An 18,331-nucleotide genomic window follows, 5' to 3' on the forward strand; every position below is an offset into this window, starting at 1 on the left:
AGTATGTATACAGTGACCACCTGTATTTCAAGGAAATAAAAGACAATTGGACAAAGCTTATTTTTAAGAGACCACTCCCCCCAAAACATTTTTTCTTCATGTTAGAAAATCCTGGATTTATATTACAAGGGTGTGAGTCTACTCATGATCAATGCTTGAACAAATTCTTTTTCATCTCGTTAAATATTACTTTGCTCCTTACTGAATACAGGTTGATATTAGGGAACAAATACAGGATGTCCCTTAAAATACAGCTCAGATAGTCTCCCTGCGGGCTAGTTTGGGGGGGGTGTTCATGTTGGTGTGTAGCAACTTTCATGTCAGCGTACACACACAATACTGGTACAAGGCCCATTTTCAACTGGGGCCGTGAGTCTACATTATACGTTCATGTCAGTGCGGTTGCACCAGTGCAAAAAATATTCATGTAGACCAGGCCTGAGCATGTGAGATGTGCAATGTGACATACTGCTGCCTCTGTGGCACAAATGTAGTGACCAGAGCGCTAAGATTAACTCTCTGTTTTGGTTTGGTGGCAAAAAAACTTTAGCAAACGGAAAAGGAAAAAACATAACGCGTTGTGCATTAAAACATTTAATTCAACCTGCAATGCAGTGTTTTGTTTGGTTTTTGAGCTTTTTTTAAACTTTTTAAAAATAAAATTCAAGTACATTTTTAAACAAAACAATTTTGTATCAAAAAATTGAAATGTTGCATGTTGAAAGAAAACATGTCAATGTTTTAGGAATATTTTTTTTAACCCAAATCGTTCACCAAATTCTACATCAATTCACTAAATATTTCATGTGAGCTGAATCTGCATTTTTTGACAAAAGTTTTTTGGCTAAAAAATTTTCCTCACTTGTTGTCATGACATCTCTCATTTTTGAGGGTGAAGTACAGCAATAAGATCTAGTAAATAGAGGGCAGAGGCATTCAAACAGAAACTGGGGAAACACTACTGATACAATATTCTTCTAACACAGTTTCTAATGCTCAGCCTGCGTGGGATGCTGCTGCGAGGGGTCTCCACTTCCCTTTTCTTCTAGAGCAGTGGTTGGCAACCTGGGGCCCCGGCAGGCCACACGCAGCCCGTCAGGGTAATCCGCTGGCGGGCCACAAGACAGTGTTTACATTGACCATCCGCAGGCACGTGCCTCTTCCCGCAGCTTCCATTGACCGGGAACGGTGAACCGCAGCCACTGGGACTTGCGGGCATCTGTGCCTGCGGACGGTCAATTAAACACTGTCACGTTCGGACATCTGGAGGAACTTACTCTCTGCTGTTCACCACAGTTCCAGTCCCAGCTGACAGTAGAATGTATGGATGGGTATGGGTATCGTGTTTTACTGGTATGTATTCTGTTCCATTGCTGGTGAGCCAGAGTATCATACCACTAGAGCAGAGGTTCTTAACCTTTTTGGGCTTAGGACCCACTTTGATTGCCTGTCGCTACCCAGTAAACAAGCTTTAGTGGAAAAAAAATCTGGATTACTAAATATTTCTTACCCACAATATATAATACACATTAATGTAATAAGTACACCATGTGTACCATAGCAGCAGCTCCTGTCCTATGGAGCTGGCTGGGCCATGCTCTTGGTTTCGTGACCTCAGAGATCACAGCACACCACAGGTTTGGCCTGATCCCTTTGATTGCGGCTAGCCATGTCAAATTTGTGTGAGTGGCATTGCAACTTTGTGCATGGGGTTCCAGTACCACTCACTCAGATTGGTGCAGCCGGAACCCCTTCCCCCACCCCCGTTATCATGACGGAGGGGTGGCTTAGCCAAACTCAAGCAGGGAGCCAAGCGCAGCCACCCCTGTGGGACCGGAGCCACACAAGCCACTGCTGCAACGTGAGTGTGGGGGCAGGCTCAGCAATTCCACTTTCCCTGCCGACAGACTCACAGCATTGCCAGGTTAGATTTTTTAAAAAAAGAGCAAAATCAAATTTTAAAAGAAGCAGCTCAAGCCCAAAACAAGCTCAACCAACTCACTGCCCCTTTATAAAACAGATCTCGCTACTCCATTACTTTAAAAAAAATACTACTCTGGTTATATTATTACTGCACCAGAACTTAGCATCTGCCTCGTGCTCTCATTTGTAAAGTGTCTGAGGTCCATGTGCTGTGCAGGTGGCCACGGCCTGTCCCTTTCGCACCACTTAGCTGCCTGTGGCTACTGGGTGTTTTTCACACTCTTCTGTGTGTTGAGGAATTTCCAGCATGGTAGATGTACCCTGGAGAACTACACAAGGGAGTCCAGTGAAGCTGTGGAGCACATAGAGGCATTGTCCTAGACACGCTTCCCACATCCACTGTTCCTTTCTAGGGAAGAACAGAGTCTTCTCCCTGAATCCTACAGAGGCATAGAAAAGTTCTTTTTCCTTCCTTAACAATTGGGGGAGGGAGGAGCCTAACTTGGGAATCTTTGTTTAGTCAACCGGGGTTTGTTGTAGTGTAATCTTGTTCGGTTGATGTTTACAGTCTGCATTTTAGGCAGAGATGAAAAGAGGCTTAGCTGAGAGATTCAGGAATCTCTTTAAGGGCTTGTCTACACTGGCGCTTTACAGCACTGCAACTTTCTCGCTCGGGTGTGAAAAAACATCCCCCTAAGCACAGCAAGTTTCAGCCCTGTAAAGCGCCAGTGTAGACAGTGCACCAGCGCTGGGAGCTACGCCCCTCATGGAAGTGGGTTTTTTAGAGCGCTGGGAGAGCTCTCTGCCACGGCAGCGCTTTAATGTTGTCAGTGTAGACTAGCCCTAAGATGCTGTGAATTAAAATATCTAGGCTGATTCCCAATTACATTGACTTGAGTTTGGAGGGATATCATATCGCTATGAAACCAAATAAGCTTATGTATCATTTTAAAACAACTTGTCTCAATGAGAAAGGCACCAACTGTAGTTTGACCATTTCATTGAAAAAGAAAAATGCTTGTGTCTAATTTATATAGAAAGGTTTTATTTTTATCCTTCAAATTATAAGTTGTATTAGACCAGAGTAAACAAAAGCAGAGTGCACTAGGATGATGGCAGCTACAACAGAGATAATTATTTGCCCAAATTATCTCTGTGTGTGTCTGTGTGTGTGTGTGACAGAGAGAGAGAGAAACCAACAGACAGCAGGGAGGAGAGGGGAATGAGTAAGAGAAATCATCACAGCTTTTCATTCTTTCCTAGTTTGACATCATCAGAAATATTTAGTCCTTTTTTGCTTATGTTTTAGTACAGTACGTTTGTCATTGTTTGTTTTTATAAATTTAAATCATTGTGAGGAGTAGTCCTCAGTGTCAATTATCACAGTCTATAATGCAAAGAAAAACATTGGAACTAAGCTTCTATGGCTGGCAGGCAGACTAGAATTTTGTCAGGAAATTCCAAAAGAGTATAAATAAATTCTCTGTAGCAAACCCTGGGCTCCTTGCCTGCTGATGTGTCAGGAGTACGCATTCCCTTTAAGGCTGAGGAAAAGTGTTCTTCAGACTTAATTTCCTGAAAACGAAACACTGAAACATTCAACAATTACCTCTTCGCGGAATGGTAAGTAAGGCTGTCAAATAGAGGAGAAGTTAGAGGGGAAAATGGATGTTAGCTTTGTTTGCCATTGGTAAAAAAAAAAAAAAAGAATTAAAAAAAAATCCCCCCCCTCCACCCCCCCGGCAAGTGGTGTAATTGAAAGCCAACCACCAAGTCCTGGTACATGCACATTAGTTGCATACATTCTTGCTGTGGTTTGGTCTGTTTGTTTTAACATAAAGTTTCGACTGTTCTCTTTGACAGGGTGGCATTGTGTTAGGCTGCACACTGAAGAAAGTTTGTGTTTATGGTTTGCGTCAACTCTGGTCAGGGTTCTTGTTGTTTTTGTTGTCCTGTGTTTGTTACACACTGAGTAGTTAGTTTCTTGAAAGGATGCATATTTTCTGTTCAGAGATGTGCTTATATATCAGGGTACTTTTTATCTTCAGGTGCATGAAGCGCCAGACATACTTACTTATATCAAGGTCTCGACAGCAGAAGTAGCAAAATCTCCTTTGGGTGGCTTGATTGTGCTGCTAGTGATCTACTTCTAAACCACTGTTTTCAGCTATTTATAATTTGCTCATAAAACTACCTTTTAGGCAGATATTTTATATACTTACTCTAGCTGATGCTTAACTTTATAAAAAAAAATAAAGATTGAAAAAAATCAGGTCAGCAGTCGGAGCTATCCAAGTATGGAGAAAAGGTGTTTTTTGTTTTGTGGGTTTTTTTGTTTTCTTTGGTTGGTTTTTTTTGTCTTGTTCAAACAATGGTTCAGATATTTTGTTTTCAGATAATACAAACAGCTTTTGTTTTAAAGTATCAACTGCAGCACGTATCTAATCCCAAGTGAGGAATCTGTGCTGGATTTTCAAATGGAAAAACAAAGCTAAACTGTTTTTGAAATTGCATACTGAGAGCATGTAGAGTATATCACTTTTCTTACTGGCATGAGCACTTACCAAAAGTAGCTGTCCCAGTACTTACAAGTGAAAATATTTGTGGAATCGTTATCGGATAAGACAGGTTTTTTCCAGTTGACCTTACAGCTTCAGAGAGGGGTGACCTGGAAATGGGGGTCTCTGCAATAGTTTCATACAGTAAGCTTATATATCCTGAAGAGATTGGACACTTTCCTTATGGTGACCCTTTCCCTATAATAGTAACCCTGTTTAACTGTTCCCAACTGCCCACCTCTTCAGAGGTTAATAAACTTAGAAAGGTAATGACATAATAAACTCAATCTGTTTCTCTGAGTACACAGCTGTGTCTGGGTAGGAGACAAATGCAGCTGCCTTTGCTTGAGTTTCAGCTGATGTAATTGATTGAAGTCTTGGTTTGAGGGTTAGGTTTGGGATATAGATATGGGATGGGAGAAGCTCTCTAGTTAAGACCTGCATTTTATCTGTGTCCGTCCTGACTGGCAAAAGCTAGCAAGAAGATTCTGGAGCCATTGAAGTTGCTTGTCAACACGTTCTCTCTTTAAGGAAGCACTAATTAGACCCTTTTGACCGATATTGTGCCCAGTCTCATTACTCTCTCTTTTTGTTATGGAATGTTATTGAGAAGGCTGTGTCAAGACCTTTCCAGCAGAATCTGAAGTAGTGTTTGTCCATGATTTTAGCTGATTCGGCTTTAGGTCTGGGCTGGGTTGAAAGACTGCATGAATGCAGTTGGTTGGTAATCTGTTGATGATAGATGGGAGGTGTGTGTGCTTATACAGACGACCAGAAGGAAGTGGTGACCTGCCTTTGGACCCCAGCAGAAGTGGATGAGTGGCTGTGTTCCTTTCGTTTTGACAGATTCAAGGGGTTATTGGTTAGCTACTTTCCTCTGCATCGAGAGCTTTCTTAGCAGAGTTTCACAGGGTTCCCTTCTGTTGCCATCCTGTTCAATGTGTGTATGGGCTTGTGTTTGCTAAGAAAAAGTTGTATTTTCAACTCAAGTCAGGTAACTCACAGTAACAAACATGAGGTGAAATCCTAGTGGCGACCAGGCAGATTGTCTTTTAACTTGTGTTAAAGTCAGTCTGCCTAGTCTTCACTGGGATTTTACCTCATGTTAGTTACGGAGTTAACTAACGTGAATTAAGAATGCAACATTTTTCCTAGTGAAAATGCACCCAATAGGGTAACTAGGAAGGAAACATGGGCAGCTTCATCCTCTGTCAGCAGTTCTCAACCAGGGGTTTGTGGCCCTTTGGAGGTCCCCAGGCCTTTTCAGGGGGTCCACCAAGCAGGGTTGCTCAGAGCCCCAGCGGCTGAAGCTTGGAGTCCTGAGTCCTGGAACCCTCTGGGGTGGACCCCCCCGCCCCTGCCTTGGGGGGGTTAAAGCCCGGAGCCGTAAGCCTCAGCAGCCCATGGGGCAGAAGCCCCGGCAGAAACCGCCCTGCAGGGCAGAAGCCACCCCACGAGGCTAAATCCCTAAGCCACCCCCACCTCCCAGTGTGGCTAAAGCCCCGAGACCTTGAGACCCCCCCTCAGCCCCACAGAGCAGTAACCCCACACACACACAGCTGAAATCCAGAGGCCCCCACAGCTGAATCCTGGTGCTGCCACCCCTCCCCGCTCTCCCCCCCCCCCCCCCAAACCTCCCAGCCACAGGGCCGTGGAGTTTTTATAGTAGGTTGGGGGGGGGTGCTCTGAAAGGAAAAGGCTGAGAACCCCTGTTCTCTGTGCTGCTTCTCACCCAGCTTGATATCTCCATCTCCCTCAGACTAGTCTGTGTGGATGAGTGATTTGCCTAGTGCTAAGTGGCAATCTGTGGCTTTCAGGCTGGTTACTTGACTCAGTTTAGACAAAACTTAGAGGAGCAACTGGGAAAAGTAACAAGATATTGTTGCCCCATGCCTGCCATTGGTATACAAAGCTCACAACCTGGAGGTGTTGTGGTTGCTGAAATCAGCTGCGGCGCTTAAACTAGTCCAGTCCCCTGTGACTTAAAGGAAGGGGCAGTTGGCATTCTCATGAAGTTACCTGCCAGTCCAGCACTGGCTTTTCCTCTACTTCAGCAGCGCCAGAGTCAGTTGACAAGGCAAACTTTAAGGCCTTTTTCCATTCAGGCTTTTGAGAAGTGTGTAATTGTGGGGAGGGGGGGGTGTTGATCGTCATGACAGGTTAATATGGATAAGGTGGAGTTTATTTTTTCATTGATTGATCTTGTACATTTTATACGTTAGTTTTTATGACACATGTGCCTAGAACAAGTGGGTAGGCATGTCATAAAGTGAGTGGAATAAAATAAATATTATCAGATGATGGAGGTGCATCCTCAAGTAGATAAATCATGAGAGATGCAGAAAGTTGCAATTTTAGAGTATGCTTGAAAATAGCAGGGCGCCTGAACTTGCTTTGTTTGCATCTGGTTTTGGAAGCAAAGTAGGCTGGATTGGGATGTCAGTGCTTGGATATGGAGATCGCTAAAGGCAAAAGGAGCCTGCAGATTCACCAGGTAGTTCTTATGCAGCAGCACAACATTTGAGAGAGAGAGAGAGAGAAAGTCAATTTGTTCAAGCAGCTTTTCTGAAGGCAGAGAGACTGTGATGAGCCAAAACTTGCCTTCTGTGACGCTCCCTCCAGTCTATGAGAGCTTCCCACTTTCTTCTGATTGCCCTTTTTCCAGGGAGCTCTGGAATTTGGGGGGGGGATGCCAGCTGATGTCTCTGTGGGCAGTGAGGACTAGTGGGGATGAGCCATTGTGCTGAGGCATTAGTGACAACTAATGAGAGAGAATGCACGATGACAGCTTTAATAGAGGCCTCCAGCAATATTTCCTGCCCTGGGAACAGTTGGGATATAGCATCTGTACTCCTTCCCACCCATGCTCTGTGTTTCCTGCCTACTGCTACTCCACTTCCCTTGATGTCTGTAAGGCCTTGTCTACACTACAGGGGGGAGATCGATCTAAGCCCTGGTTTACGGTGGGGGGATCGATCTAAGTTACGCAACTTCAGCTATGCGAATAACGTAGCTGAAGTCAACGTACTTAGATCTACTAGCCGCGGTGTCTTCACTATGGTGAGTCGACTGCTGCTGGTCCCCCGTCGAGGCTGCCCGCGCCTCTGGCGGCGGTGAAGTACAGGCGTCGACGGGAGAGTGCTCGGGGGTTGATTATCACGTCTAGACTAGATGCGATAAATCGACCCCCCACTGGATCAGTGGGTAATGTAGACATAGCTGAAGTTGTGTAACTATGGGTATGTGAATAAGGTAGCTGAAGTCGACGTACTTAGATCTACTTACCGCGGGGTCCACACTACGCTATGTTGATGGGAGACGCTTTCCCATTGACTCCCCTTCTCGTTCAGGTGGAGTACAGGACTTGATGGGAGAGTGATCTGCAGTCGATTTAGTGGGTTTTCACTAGACCTGCTAAATCAACTGCCGATGCATCGATTGCCATGTGTCGATCCTCCAGTAAGTGTAGACAAGCCCTGAGACAGAGATGGGAAAGGGACCAGAACAAAGCAACCTTAGGGCTTGTCTACACTTACCAGGGGTTCGACGCGCAGCGATCGATGCATCAATGGTTGATTTACTGGGTCTAGTGAAGAGACCCGCTAAATCGACCGCAGATCGCTCTCCCGTCAACTCTTGTACTCCACCTGAACGAGAAGTGCAAGGGGAGTTGATGGGAGAGTATCTTGCATCGACATCACATAGTGTGGACCCCGTGGTAAGTAGATCTAAGTACGTCAGCTTAGGCCTTGTAGTTGAAGTCATCTTTCCAGTGGCCAGAAGGTACACTTACAAAGTGTCTGTGCTACAGTATCACCAAAACTAGCGCTGTACCAGGAAAACTAGTACAAACAGAGAGTAGGCTTCAGCCTACAATTTTTAGGCCTCAAATGAGGGGATTACTAACAGAGAAGGTAGATTGATTTGAGTGTGATAAGAACCATATTGCATTTGAATGCAGACAATCCTAGTTCAATGTTTTGTGTGTGCGCGCAACGATTCCTTATCAATAAGCATAATCCTTTATTTAGTGTTAATTAGCATGGGTGACTCCTTATATCCTGCACTCATTTTCCAGACTAGCCTCGTCACCCTTTATTTATTCTTACCAGAATGCTCTTACTCATTAGCTGTTCTTGATTTTAAAATCAAAATGTCTCCTCAGCCAGAGCTAACCTTAGAGTTGCAGTGGCATATAACTTTACAAAATTGCCACCTTTTGGGCTGCAACTTCTCAGCTCGGAGGTTTTTTATTTTTTAAAGAAAAAGGAAGTTCAGCTCAAACGTATAAGGATCAAACATTCAAATAAATGCATGTAACTATTTTTGGCAAAATACTTTTAAAATGCACTATTTATACTTCATCTTTCTTTCCTCTTCCCCTTTGAGAGATCTCTCCCCCCCCCCCCACCCCCCACCCCAACCACTGTTTATTGCCCTTAGTTACTTCAGCATGAATGTAAAGTTGGAAAATTCCAAGGTAAGTCTTCCACAGCAAATTTAATTCTGCCCCCTTATGTGTGTCTGTTGCATTTGCGTCTTTTTGTTAAATAGCAACTTACAGCATGTGCCTTGTAGACATAGTTATTAGGCACATTTTTTACAAGTACTAAAATTAGACTTGGCAGAATTCAATTTTTTTTTTATTTTACAGATATTGATGATTTTTATTGATTTAAATTTTCACAGCTTTGGGGAATTGTGGGGTGGGCAGACAGTTTTTTAATGATAGCAGATGTTGATATGCAAAAAGTTAGTTTTATAACAGTTAAAACACCAATTGTCAACCTCGCATGTCAAAATATGTAAAGTAAATATTCTTAAATCAAATTCTAATAAAAGTTCTTAGGCAAAGTTAGAAAAATGCTGCTTAGCTGTACATTTTGATGATTATTGATGGAAACGTTTTTTAATCAGTTTTTGTGTGTAGGGTGAGATCTACATTTGCCAATACTTACTAATAAAAATCTAATCCATGCACACCTAACTGAAATGTAAATTGCGGAAGTCACCCGCAATGGGTTGTGTTAATTAAAATAACCACAGTTACCTCCAGAAATATGTTGACATTCGTGGTGAAGATAATGTAAATACTGATATGGAAAAGGTGTCTCACATAGTGTCGTGAAAGTCATCAAACTGTGTTGGACCATTACTCTGAAAGTAAACTTTTTTGTAATTGAACGATGTTACTAAGGCCCCAGTCCTACAAACACTTATTTATGCCCATATATAACTTAAGCACATGCATAGTCAGGCTGATTTCAGTAGGGCTCCTCACATGCATGAAGCTCTGCACATGCGTACGTGTGTGCAGGATTGGGTCCTAAGGTGGCACTTGAACACGGTTTCAAAAAATAAAACTATTACTACTTGTACCGTGGTCAGGCACAAGTAGTCAGAACTGCAGAGGACTGGACGAGATGACCTCTCGAGATCCCTTCCAGTTCTGTGATTCTATGAAAAGCCAAAGCTTCTGTCCTGTGAGCTATAGAAATGGTTCCACTATTTTAGGAACTAAAAATGGAGCAGTAAATAGTCATGGGACATGTATAAACAAATGAATTTATTTGATCACTTAGAACCAGACCAAAGTGCCACGACTGACACTGTTCCTATGATGTGGTGATTTTTTGGGGAGAAAAATTAATTCAGTTGAAGAAAGCCTGTTCACTGTGGGCCTAATCCAAAGCCCAGTGTAGTCAGTGGAAAGACCCACCTCTTGACTTTAGCAGATTGTGGATCATGTCCTATATTCTTTGTTTTCTTAATGGGCCCACTTAAGATAGAAAGAGTAAAGAGTTAAGGCATATGATCCATCTTAACTATACCCCTTTTGCCAAAGTACTGTGATGTTTATAGTAAATGTAATGGACTGCTCAGGTCTAAGACCCTTCACATGCAAACACAACATAGTGATTACGAACAGTCTTTTGTTTAGCTCACTTTCCTTATGCTCGTTGATTCGAAGGCTTGGTCTTTGCTAGTAAACCGTCTAACTTCTAGTGTAGACAATGGTATGTCAACAGAAGGGCTTCTTCCATCGACATAGCTATTGCCTTTTGGGGAGGTGGATTACCTAAGCTGATGGGAGAAGCCCTCCTGTCCATGTAAGTAGCATCTTCACTGAAGCACTACAGCACAGCATAGCCACTTCAGCTTTTTAAGTGTAGACAAGCCCTAAGGCTGGGTCCTTAACTCACCAATATGGGATTAGGTACTGCGGATATCTAAACAATATGTAAGACTACATATTGCATGAGTTTACCCTTTTTTGCCAACATAGAACAAATTAACATAATATACAAATCTTCACCATCCTCTTCCATCATGAGGGCTGTGTTTTCTCTGGAAACTTTTATAAAAGACAGCAGATATAGCGGTATTGGAGAAAATATAGAACAGTCATCTACAGCATGCAGGTGTGTGGGTGTTCTGCAACATCCAAAATGGAATAAAATGCTATTCACTGCAAACATTTGTATTGTAGCCTTCACCATGGTGTCTGGGTGTTGGATCTTTATTTCACTTTATTAACATCAAAAAGAAGTTGCTATCCAAAAAGCTCTTAGTGTTTTTCCAAAATGTAAAATACATATATGGTTTAGATTAAGACAAATTTTGTTTTAGTTTAAGAATATTATATATATACAGGGCCGGCTCCAGGCACCAGCTTTCCAAGCAGGTGCTTGGGGCGGCATTCCGAATGGGGGGGGCAGTCCGTGTCCCATGGCGGCAATTCGGCGGCAGGTCCTCCAGGAACCTTTACTGTAAATGGAATTTCTCTATAACAGGAGAGCCAGGGCAAACCCTTCCTTTTCATTTCGGAGTGGTAATGGAGTCTCATCGTCTTCTGCAGCTGTGGTAGTTCAGGGTGGGATGGAGAGTAGGTTCTGGAAGTCCATAGCTTTACTCTCTATGGGAAGCAGCTGTAGCTAAATCAGCTCCTCTTCGTTTCCAGTTGGGAGCAGTTGTAGCAAGGCTGGAAACAAGAGAAATCTTGTCTCTCTCCAGGGTAGTGGTTCCTTCCCTGCATTTTCCCTGCTTAGCTAGAGTAGGTGATGAGGGGAAGGTAATATTGTAAAATTTATTGCCATGCTTTTTAAAAAAATCTGGAAAGGAAAAAAGAGATTTGGTGCTGCTTTAAGGCATAAGGAAGGCCTGACAGGCTTTTTTCCTCTCCTTATTCACTTGATATTCCTCAGATAGAAGAACAAATGGGCGGGGGTGTGGGGAATCAGAAAACCCATTAAGTTCCTTGCAAACACAACAAAGAACCAAAAAAGAGACCCCCTTTTTTTTTTTTCTCCCTTTTCTGTGTTACCTTTTAAATCTGAGTCTGGCACATAAGAATATTATATGGTTTCACAGTTATACCAATGTTCTGCTTCTTTGCAACATTCCTTATATCTTTTTTTATGTGATAATTCTTGGAGAATGTATTATTCATACATTATTTCAGTGGAAAGGTTTTTTTAAAATAGTTATCAGACTAAAGGTAAAATGCTTGAGCGCACGTACCCTAAACATATGGAGAGAGAACCTTTTAGATGCAAGCTGTATATTCTTAAAGGCATCTTAGATTTAGAATAAGCTTTTAAAATGTTTTCAGGCTGCCTTTCTTCTCTTCTATACACTACTTCTTGACCCTCCCAGGACACTATACAGTAGTGATTTTTTGTCTTAATTAGCATGTTGAACTGAAACTACATCTGTCCAAATTCTCCCTTTGTCTCCTATTGCTTACGCTTACATGATACCAAGGCTTTTAAATAATTTGAACCCATCAATTAAACATTGTAGTCTTTGAATCTCCCATTCAGGGAGAAGAAGCAATTTCTGTGGGCTATGCTAGCTCTGACTCTGTGCTTTAATATACTGAAGTTCTTGTGCAGTGCATCGGATAGGATATAATTTAATGGAAATTGGCAAGACTGCAGTGTTTAGACAGAGCTGGTCACAGCAGTTTCAGGAAGAGAGAACAGAACAGTGTGTTTGTTAAATGATGCCTGTGTCCAGTTTGTGATTATTATTCAGCAGGGAGACGGAAGTGCAATTTGTGCACACTTCTAGATAACTGAATTAATGGTGACAGTAACACAACGAGGCCTCTATAAATTAAAAAAAATTCCAGAATACCTTGCTTCACAACCACTTGTCCAAAATGAGCACATACAATGTAAAGTCCAGCTTCTAACAGTTGAGTGTTCAGCAGATGAAATAGCAATGCATATTAAATTCCCAAGCTGATGACTTAAGTCTGTGTGTGTGTGTGTGTGTGTCTGTGTGTGTCTGTGCGACTGTGTTAAAGTTAACCTTTGCAAATCAACACGCAAAGGAAAGAAGTTCATTGTGGCGCAGTGGTGTAATTAATGGTTGTCTGAAGTATTGCAGAGATCTGCGAATGTCTTTTATTTGTTGCAGTGCCCATGTTCAGCTAGCCAAGGACCAAATAAGAGGCTCAACAGGAATCTCTTTAGTGTTCTCTGTTGCCACTCTTTTTAATGGCAGTGGGATTTCTTGCTCACTCAGCGTCCCAAGATATGCAGACCTTTCCTCTTGGCTGAACGGCAGATCGATACAGCTTCCTCAAAAGTTAATCAGTGCTGCTTTGTGCAGCACAATACTACCCACCAAATGCTAATGGAGCGAGTGCATTCATGGTGCGTCCGGTATATCAGGGCTAGGAGAGAAAAGAATAACGTTCTCACAGGGTTTTATTTCCTTTCCTTTTTAGTAGATTTTTGAAACTGGCAGAATCATTTTCCATTTCCCTAAAATAGCAGCCCACTTCACTTTGTTTTTGTACTTTGAAACTTCACAGCAAAGTCTGAAATGGATGTGCCTGTAAAATGCGTAAAGGCTTGGCACAGCTCTGACATGGTGCATCATAGATTTTTCTTTTCTCCAGATTACATAACTTCTTGTTGTTTATCTGTAGCATCAACAACCATTGCTGCAATGATCCCCCTACAGTGGTGTAATTGTGCTAGTAAAGTGTACCCAGTGTTATTTTAATGAAAAATTGTATGTGATTAACTGCACACAACTCTTAAAAAAAAAAATACAAGTAAGTAATTCTTATTATGGGCTGTCAGGTGCAAAATGTCAACATTACTAAGATAGCCAGTTTAGCTAGAGACCACCAAATTAGCCACAGCGTTAATTGCAAAGATACAAGGAATTGATATGATTTTGGAGAGGCTTCATTTGTGTAATTTCCACCTGAATTGTTTCAGGGAGAAATATCTGACAGTTTAGCTCTTATGATTTAAACTTAAATGAGCTGTCTTCAGAGGTTTTGAGTAATTTTCCACTGATAGGTTAATTCTGGAATCTTGGGACTTTCCTGCCACAAAAGCACAATGCATGATATGAAGGGTTAAATGTTTAATGAAATTCTTACTACTTTTTTTAACCTTCCACCTTTATGGTTTTGAATTTGACAGAAAAATATAAGTGGTTAATTTTGAAAATAATACAATCTTTTCTATAGTTTATGCCAAAGTTCTGAGTCTTTGTAGCAAACCAAATGCTTCTGCTTTCTGTAAACTGGTTTTACAGAGAAGAAAGTCCGTAAGAACATCTGGCACTTAAACTGACACTGCCATCTTGTTTTTTTAAAAATACAAAAGCTAATTTTCTGAGATAATCCTTTAAATAATATGTCATGAATAACGGTCTATTATTGGAGGGGGGCAGTGTGGCTGGTAGCAATGTCTACTGTTAGGGTTGCCTGATACTTATCTTTACATCTCTGTTTTCAGTTGCTTATAACATTGGCAAACTTTAACTCTTTGGGCTGAAATTGTCCATACTGGGTGTTTGTCTCAGGTTAAATATTTTGGAAATATTCAGCCAAAAGGCTTCAACAGTTTTTGAGAACAAGGCCAGAAAAAAAATCATTGTTTTGCCCATGTGAAATTCTGGCAGCCTTTTCTCTGAAAAGCTCTAGTGTCCTCTGCCTTTAACAAATTCCATCCCTGCCAAATTTCAGGGACTTGCCTTTTGCCTTCCTCGTGAAAAAATGTTGCTATTTGACCATGTTATAAGCCCTTTTGAAAATCATAATGTACACATGCTGAGTAGAGACTTCCCAAAGCTATGCAACTAAAAATGGCAAATATTCAATCCACACTGAGCATGCCTCGGGGCTGCAGGAGGCTGAACAGGATTTTCCCTGTGACTGCAGATCTCTGTGCCAGGACCGTGCATAGAAGAGGAGACAAGAAGGGTGTCTCTCCTGCATGCTTATCGACCCTTCTGCTGGGTCCAGGGATTGTGGAGGCGGAAGTCTCCTGCATCAACTGCACGGGGGGACAAAAGCCGGATCTGAGGATGAGATGGGGGAAGTAGGTCGGGACAAGGAGCTGGAGTGGGGTGGGAGGCAACTGGGGCTGAAGGCTGAGAGGCAAACTGAAACTGTAGTTGGGATGTGGAGAGGAGACTGGGACTGGCTGGGCAAGGAGATCGGGAATGAGAGCCAGGCGGGCAAAGAAGACTGGGACATGTTGATCAGGAGATTATGCCTGCAAGGTAAAGTATCCCCGGCCTGCAAGCTAGTTGGCTGAAAGAAAGGAGTGGGGGAAGAGGGAGGGGAACAGATCTGACAGGCATGGAGGGAGTTTGGGGATAACTGGCACTGGCTGGACAGAGAGACTGGGACAAGGAGCCACAGGGGTTGAGAGACTGAGACTGGATGAGGAGCCTGGGAGAGAGAAATTAGGACTTGGGAACCCATGGGGGAGATGGAGATCATGGGTGGGGAAGCAACTGGAGGCCAGTGAAGGGGTCAGAATCAGATCAGGGAGAGGAGCCGGTAGGGGGGAAATCGGGAATGGGGAGGATAGGCAAGGAATGGGACTTGAGCATGAGGGGTGAAGGAGAAGACTATGACTGGACCTGGGAGTCTGGAAAGGGAGACTAGAACTTCCTTGGCAATGAGAATTTATTTGGTTGAGGAGAATGGGACTGGGAGGAGAAGGCAGGAACAGGAAAGAGAGAGGACAGGAATGGGGCAGAAGGGATCAAGTGGGGTGAGAGGGGAGGCCCACTCAAGCACATTTCCCAGCCTCCTTCACTACACACCATGCACGTTCTGCAACAAATGAGGCAGAGATCCTGTAGAGAACAGCCTCCTTCAGTACACAACCCTGATTCATCTCATGTGGAAAAATAGTTCATGCTTATGTAACTAAAGACTGAATTGATACCCCTTGTGACCAAGCTACTAGTGAAAATTTTGGGATCTTGTGAGTTGTTCAGTCAGGAGGAGAAATTGATGATGGAGTCAGGTATTTCTTTGATGCAATCCTGTTTATGTACAAAGAATGTACAGAAAGTCCTGTTTCCCTGAACACAGTAGGAATAAAACAACAAGAGAGTATGTTAGCTCCCATTTCCAAGCCCCCTTTCCAGTCAGCACTTAGCCCAAAATCTCCCTCATAGCTTTTCTCAGGGCCATGTTCCCAGTGCTTGTCCCCACTCTGTCCTTAGCTTTTCTGCTGTTTCGTAGTTCTCTGGTGTTCATCACTGCTTTACCTTCTCTCTTTTGCTCAGTCACACTTTCTATTAAAACAATACCCAGTGACTCCTCTCCACCCACATAGTTCAAATTCCTGATCAGCCTCACCTGTTCCTGTGTTTGGTTGGAGATCCCTATTGTTTCAGCTGCCTGCTTCTCTAAAAGAGCTTAATGACTTCTTACAGCTACCTTAAATGAAAGGCAGCAGTTATACCCTCTAGATTCAATGAGGTTTAACCCAACAGTAGCCTAACAGCATCATCATGCATACACCCAAGGGAGCTGAATTAAGGCTGCACATGCAACCTTAATTCTGCCACTTCCTATCTTTTGAGTGCTTGAATTTGCAACCTTAATAATATTCTTTATAGTTTTTGTGTGTGTAATATATATAAATACATGGATATTTTTGCTGCTGATATTTAGACATTTATTTTGGGTAAGTCCATGAGTAAAAACACCAAGACCCCATTTTGAAGCTGAAGTGTTTTATCTGGCAGTCCAACCCACGCTATCAGTTGCAGGACTGGTGCCTCTCCTTCCTTTTTAGTGCACACACCCACCAACTACAAGCTCAGTTTTGCTGCTACGACTGCAAATCACCCTTTTGCAGGAGCATTGTTAAAGTATGAGTTCTCCCCGACCGTAGAGGAAAGTGCGGTGCCCTCAAGTTGCTGCAGGAGTCAGGAAGCACAATTGACTGAGATGAAGGATGGTCCAGTAGTTAGGACAGTACCCTAGGAATTGGGAGATCCAGGTTCAATTTCTTGTTCCTCCACAGACTTCCTATTGTGACCTTGGGCAAGTCTCTGAGCCTCAGTTCCCCATCTGTAAAGTAGGGATAATAACACTTCCTGACCTCACAGGGGAGTTCTGAGGATAAATGCATTTAAGATTGTGAAGTGCTTTGGAATCTGCTGATTAAAAGTGCTATTAAGAGACAGATAGTATTATTGTCCTCAACAAAACAGTGAAACTGACTAGTATTTATTTGTATTACTGTTGCACCTAGGAGCCCTAGTCATGGAACGGGACCCTATTGTGCTAGGCTCTGTACGTATGCAAAACAAAAAAATAGCCCCTGTGTTGAAGAGCTTACAATTTAAATAGACAAGACAGATCCAAGGTGCGGGAAGGAGTGTCGAGCAGGTTGAGTGAACAATGTGATGGCGTCAAAAGTCATGTTAGTTCCACAATTTTTATTTATTTATTTTTTGGTTGGTTGGGTTAGTGAGGAAGGGAGAGTGACTGAGGAGGACAGGGAAGGGAAAAATAGGGTAAGAGGAGTGACTCTCTGAGATGAAGAGACTGTGAGGGAGAGGGAGGGTTGGTGCAAATAACCAGTCAGCACAGGGCAGAGAAAGACCAGTCAGAACTATGGAAAGTTTTCCAAAGTACCAAAAGTATGCTTTGGTCAAATTCACCAAGTAAATTGAAAAACCTAGAGATTTCTTTATTCTAATCTTTGTTACAGCATTCTTAGGTGTCACTTCTAGCAATAGTAGATTCAGGGTGATTTGGGTTTTTTTAAGTTGTGTATGTACCTTTAAAAGGGACACCAATTTAAAATGTAGTCATATTCAAAAAATGAGCTAGAAGTTGTTTTCAGGTACTGTGGCTGCCTGCAGTAGCCTGTGTTTCTTTGTTGGGGGAATATTGGAGGGATAGCCAGTTTAGCAAACATACAATCGTAGCTTGTAGACCCAAGTGCCAGATCAACTTTATATGCACAGAGACTGTGAATAATTGTTTTTAAGGAGGAACTAAAATGCAGTAAATATATACAGTAAAATGAAATGTATACACAAATTAACAATGGTTCATGGGTGGGGAGGAAACAGAGGAGAAAATGGGTGGAGATTACTGCACCTTTAAAAGACTAACAGTTCTCTTATTATTAAGACGATAGAGCATGGTGACTGCTGAGGTTCCTTATGGGTGCTAAAAAGGCAGTAGTTGTCAGTTCTGCTGTAGAACAGAACTCATTGGTGAAAGCTCAGCCTATGAAAATGTGCTCTGCTTGGCTAAGTTTACACTAATGTGGACTTTTTTCCTTAAGGGGTGAAGAATGAGAAAGTTGAGAGGCAGGGCTTTAGTGAACAGAGAGCTTGTTGAAGCTAGGACGGCAAGGAGAAAAATCAGAGGCCTTGTTTTAGTTGGATGGAAAATGTATGGTCTGAGAGCAGAGACATGTCGCTAATTCAGGTAACTGGAAAACTAACGTTTATTGTTTGCCCTGCAGTTCAAAAGTACCTGATTCCTCTCGTGAGTTATGAATTGTTTTTGTGGGGAAGGAGGAGCAGGCTCTGCAGCGACCTCATGTATA

General features: G+C 42.6%; 1 protein-coding gene across 13 annotated transcripts in view; it reads left to right on the top strand.

Moving 5' to 3' along the window:
• The window catches only part of KANK1 (KN motif and ankyrin repeat domains 1), a 166,558-nt gene that overhangs the window by 121,090 nt on the left and 27,137 nt on the right, over positions 1-18,331 (top strand). Inside the window, exon 1 of one of the 13 annotated variants that reach the window (XM_043547233.1) lies at positions 3,407-3,546. The exons of 11 other annotated variants lie outside the window; for them this stretch is intronic. The gene's annotated coding sequence lies outside the window, so the exon portion shown is untranslated. Of the gene's footprint in view, positions 1-3,406; positions 3,547-17,949; positions 18,211-18,331 lie in introns of those variants that run through there. One more of the 13 variants, XM_043547234.1, reaches the window with a different exon arrangement.

This window comes from Chelonia mydas, chromosome 5 (genome assembly GCF_015237465.2).
Source record: "Chelonia mydas isolate rCheMyd1 chromosome 5, rCheMyd1.pri.v2, whole genome shotgun sequence".
Lineage (NCBI taxonomy): Eukaryota > Metazoa > Chordata > Testudines > Cheloniidae > Chelonia > Chelonia mydas.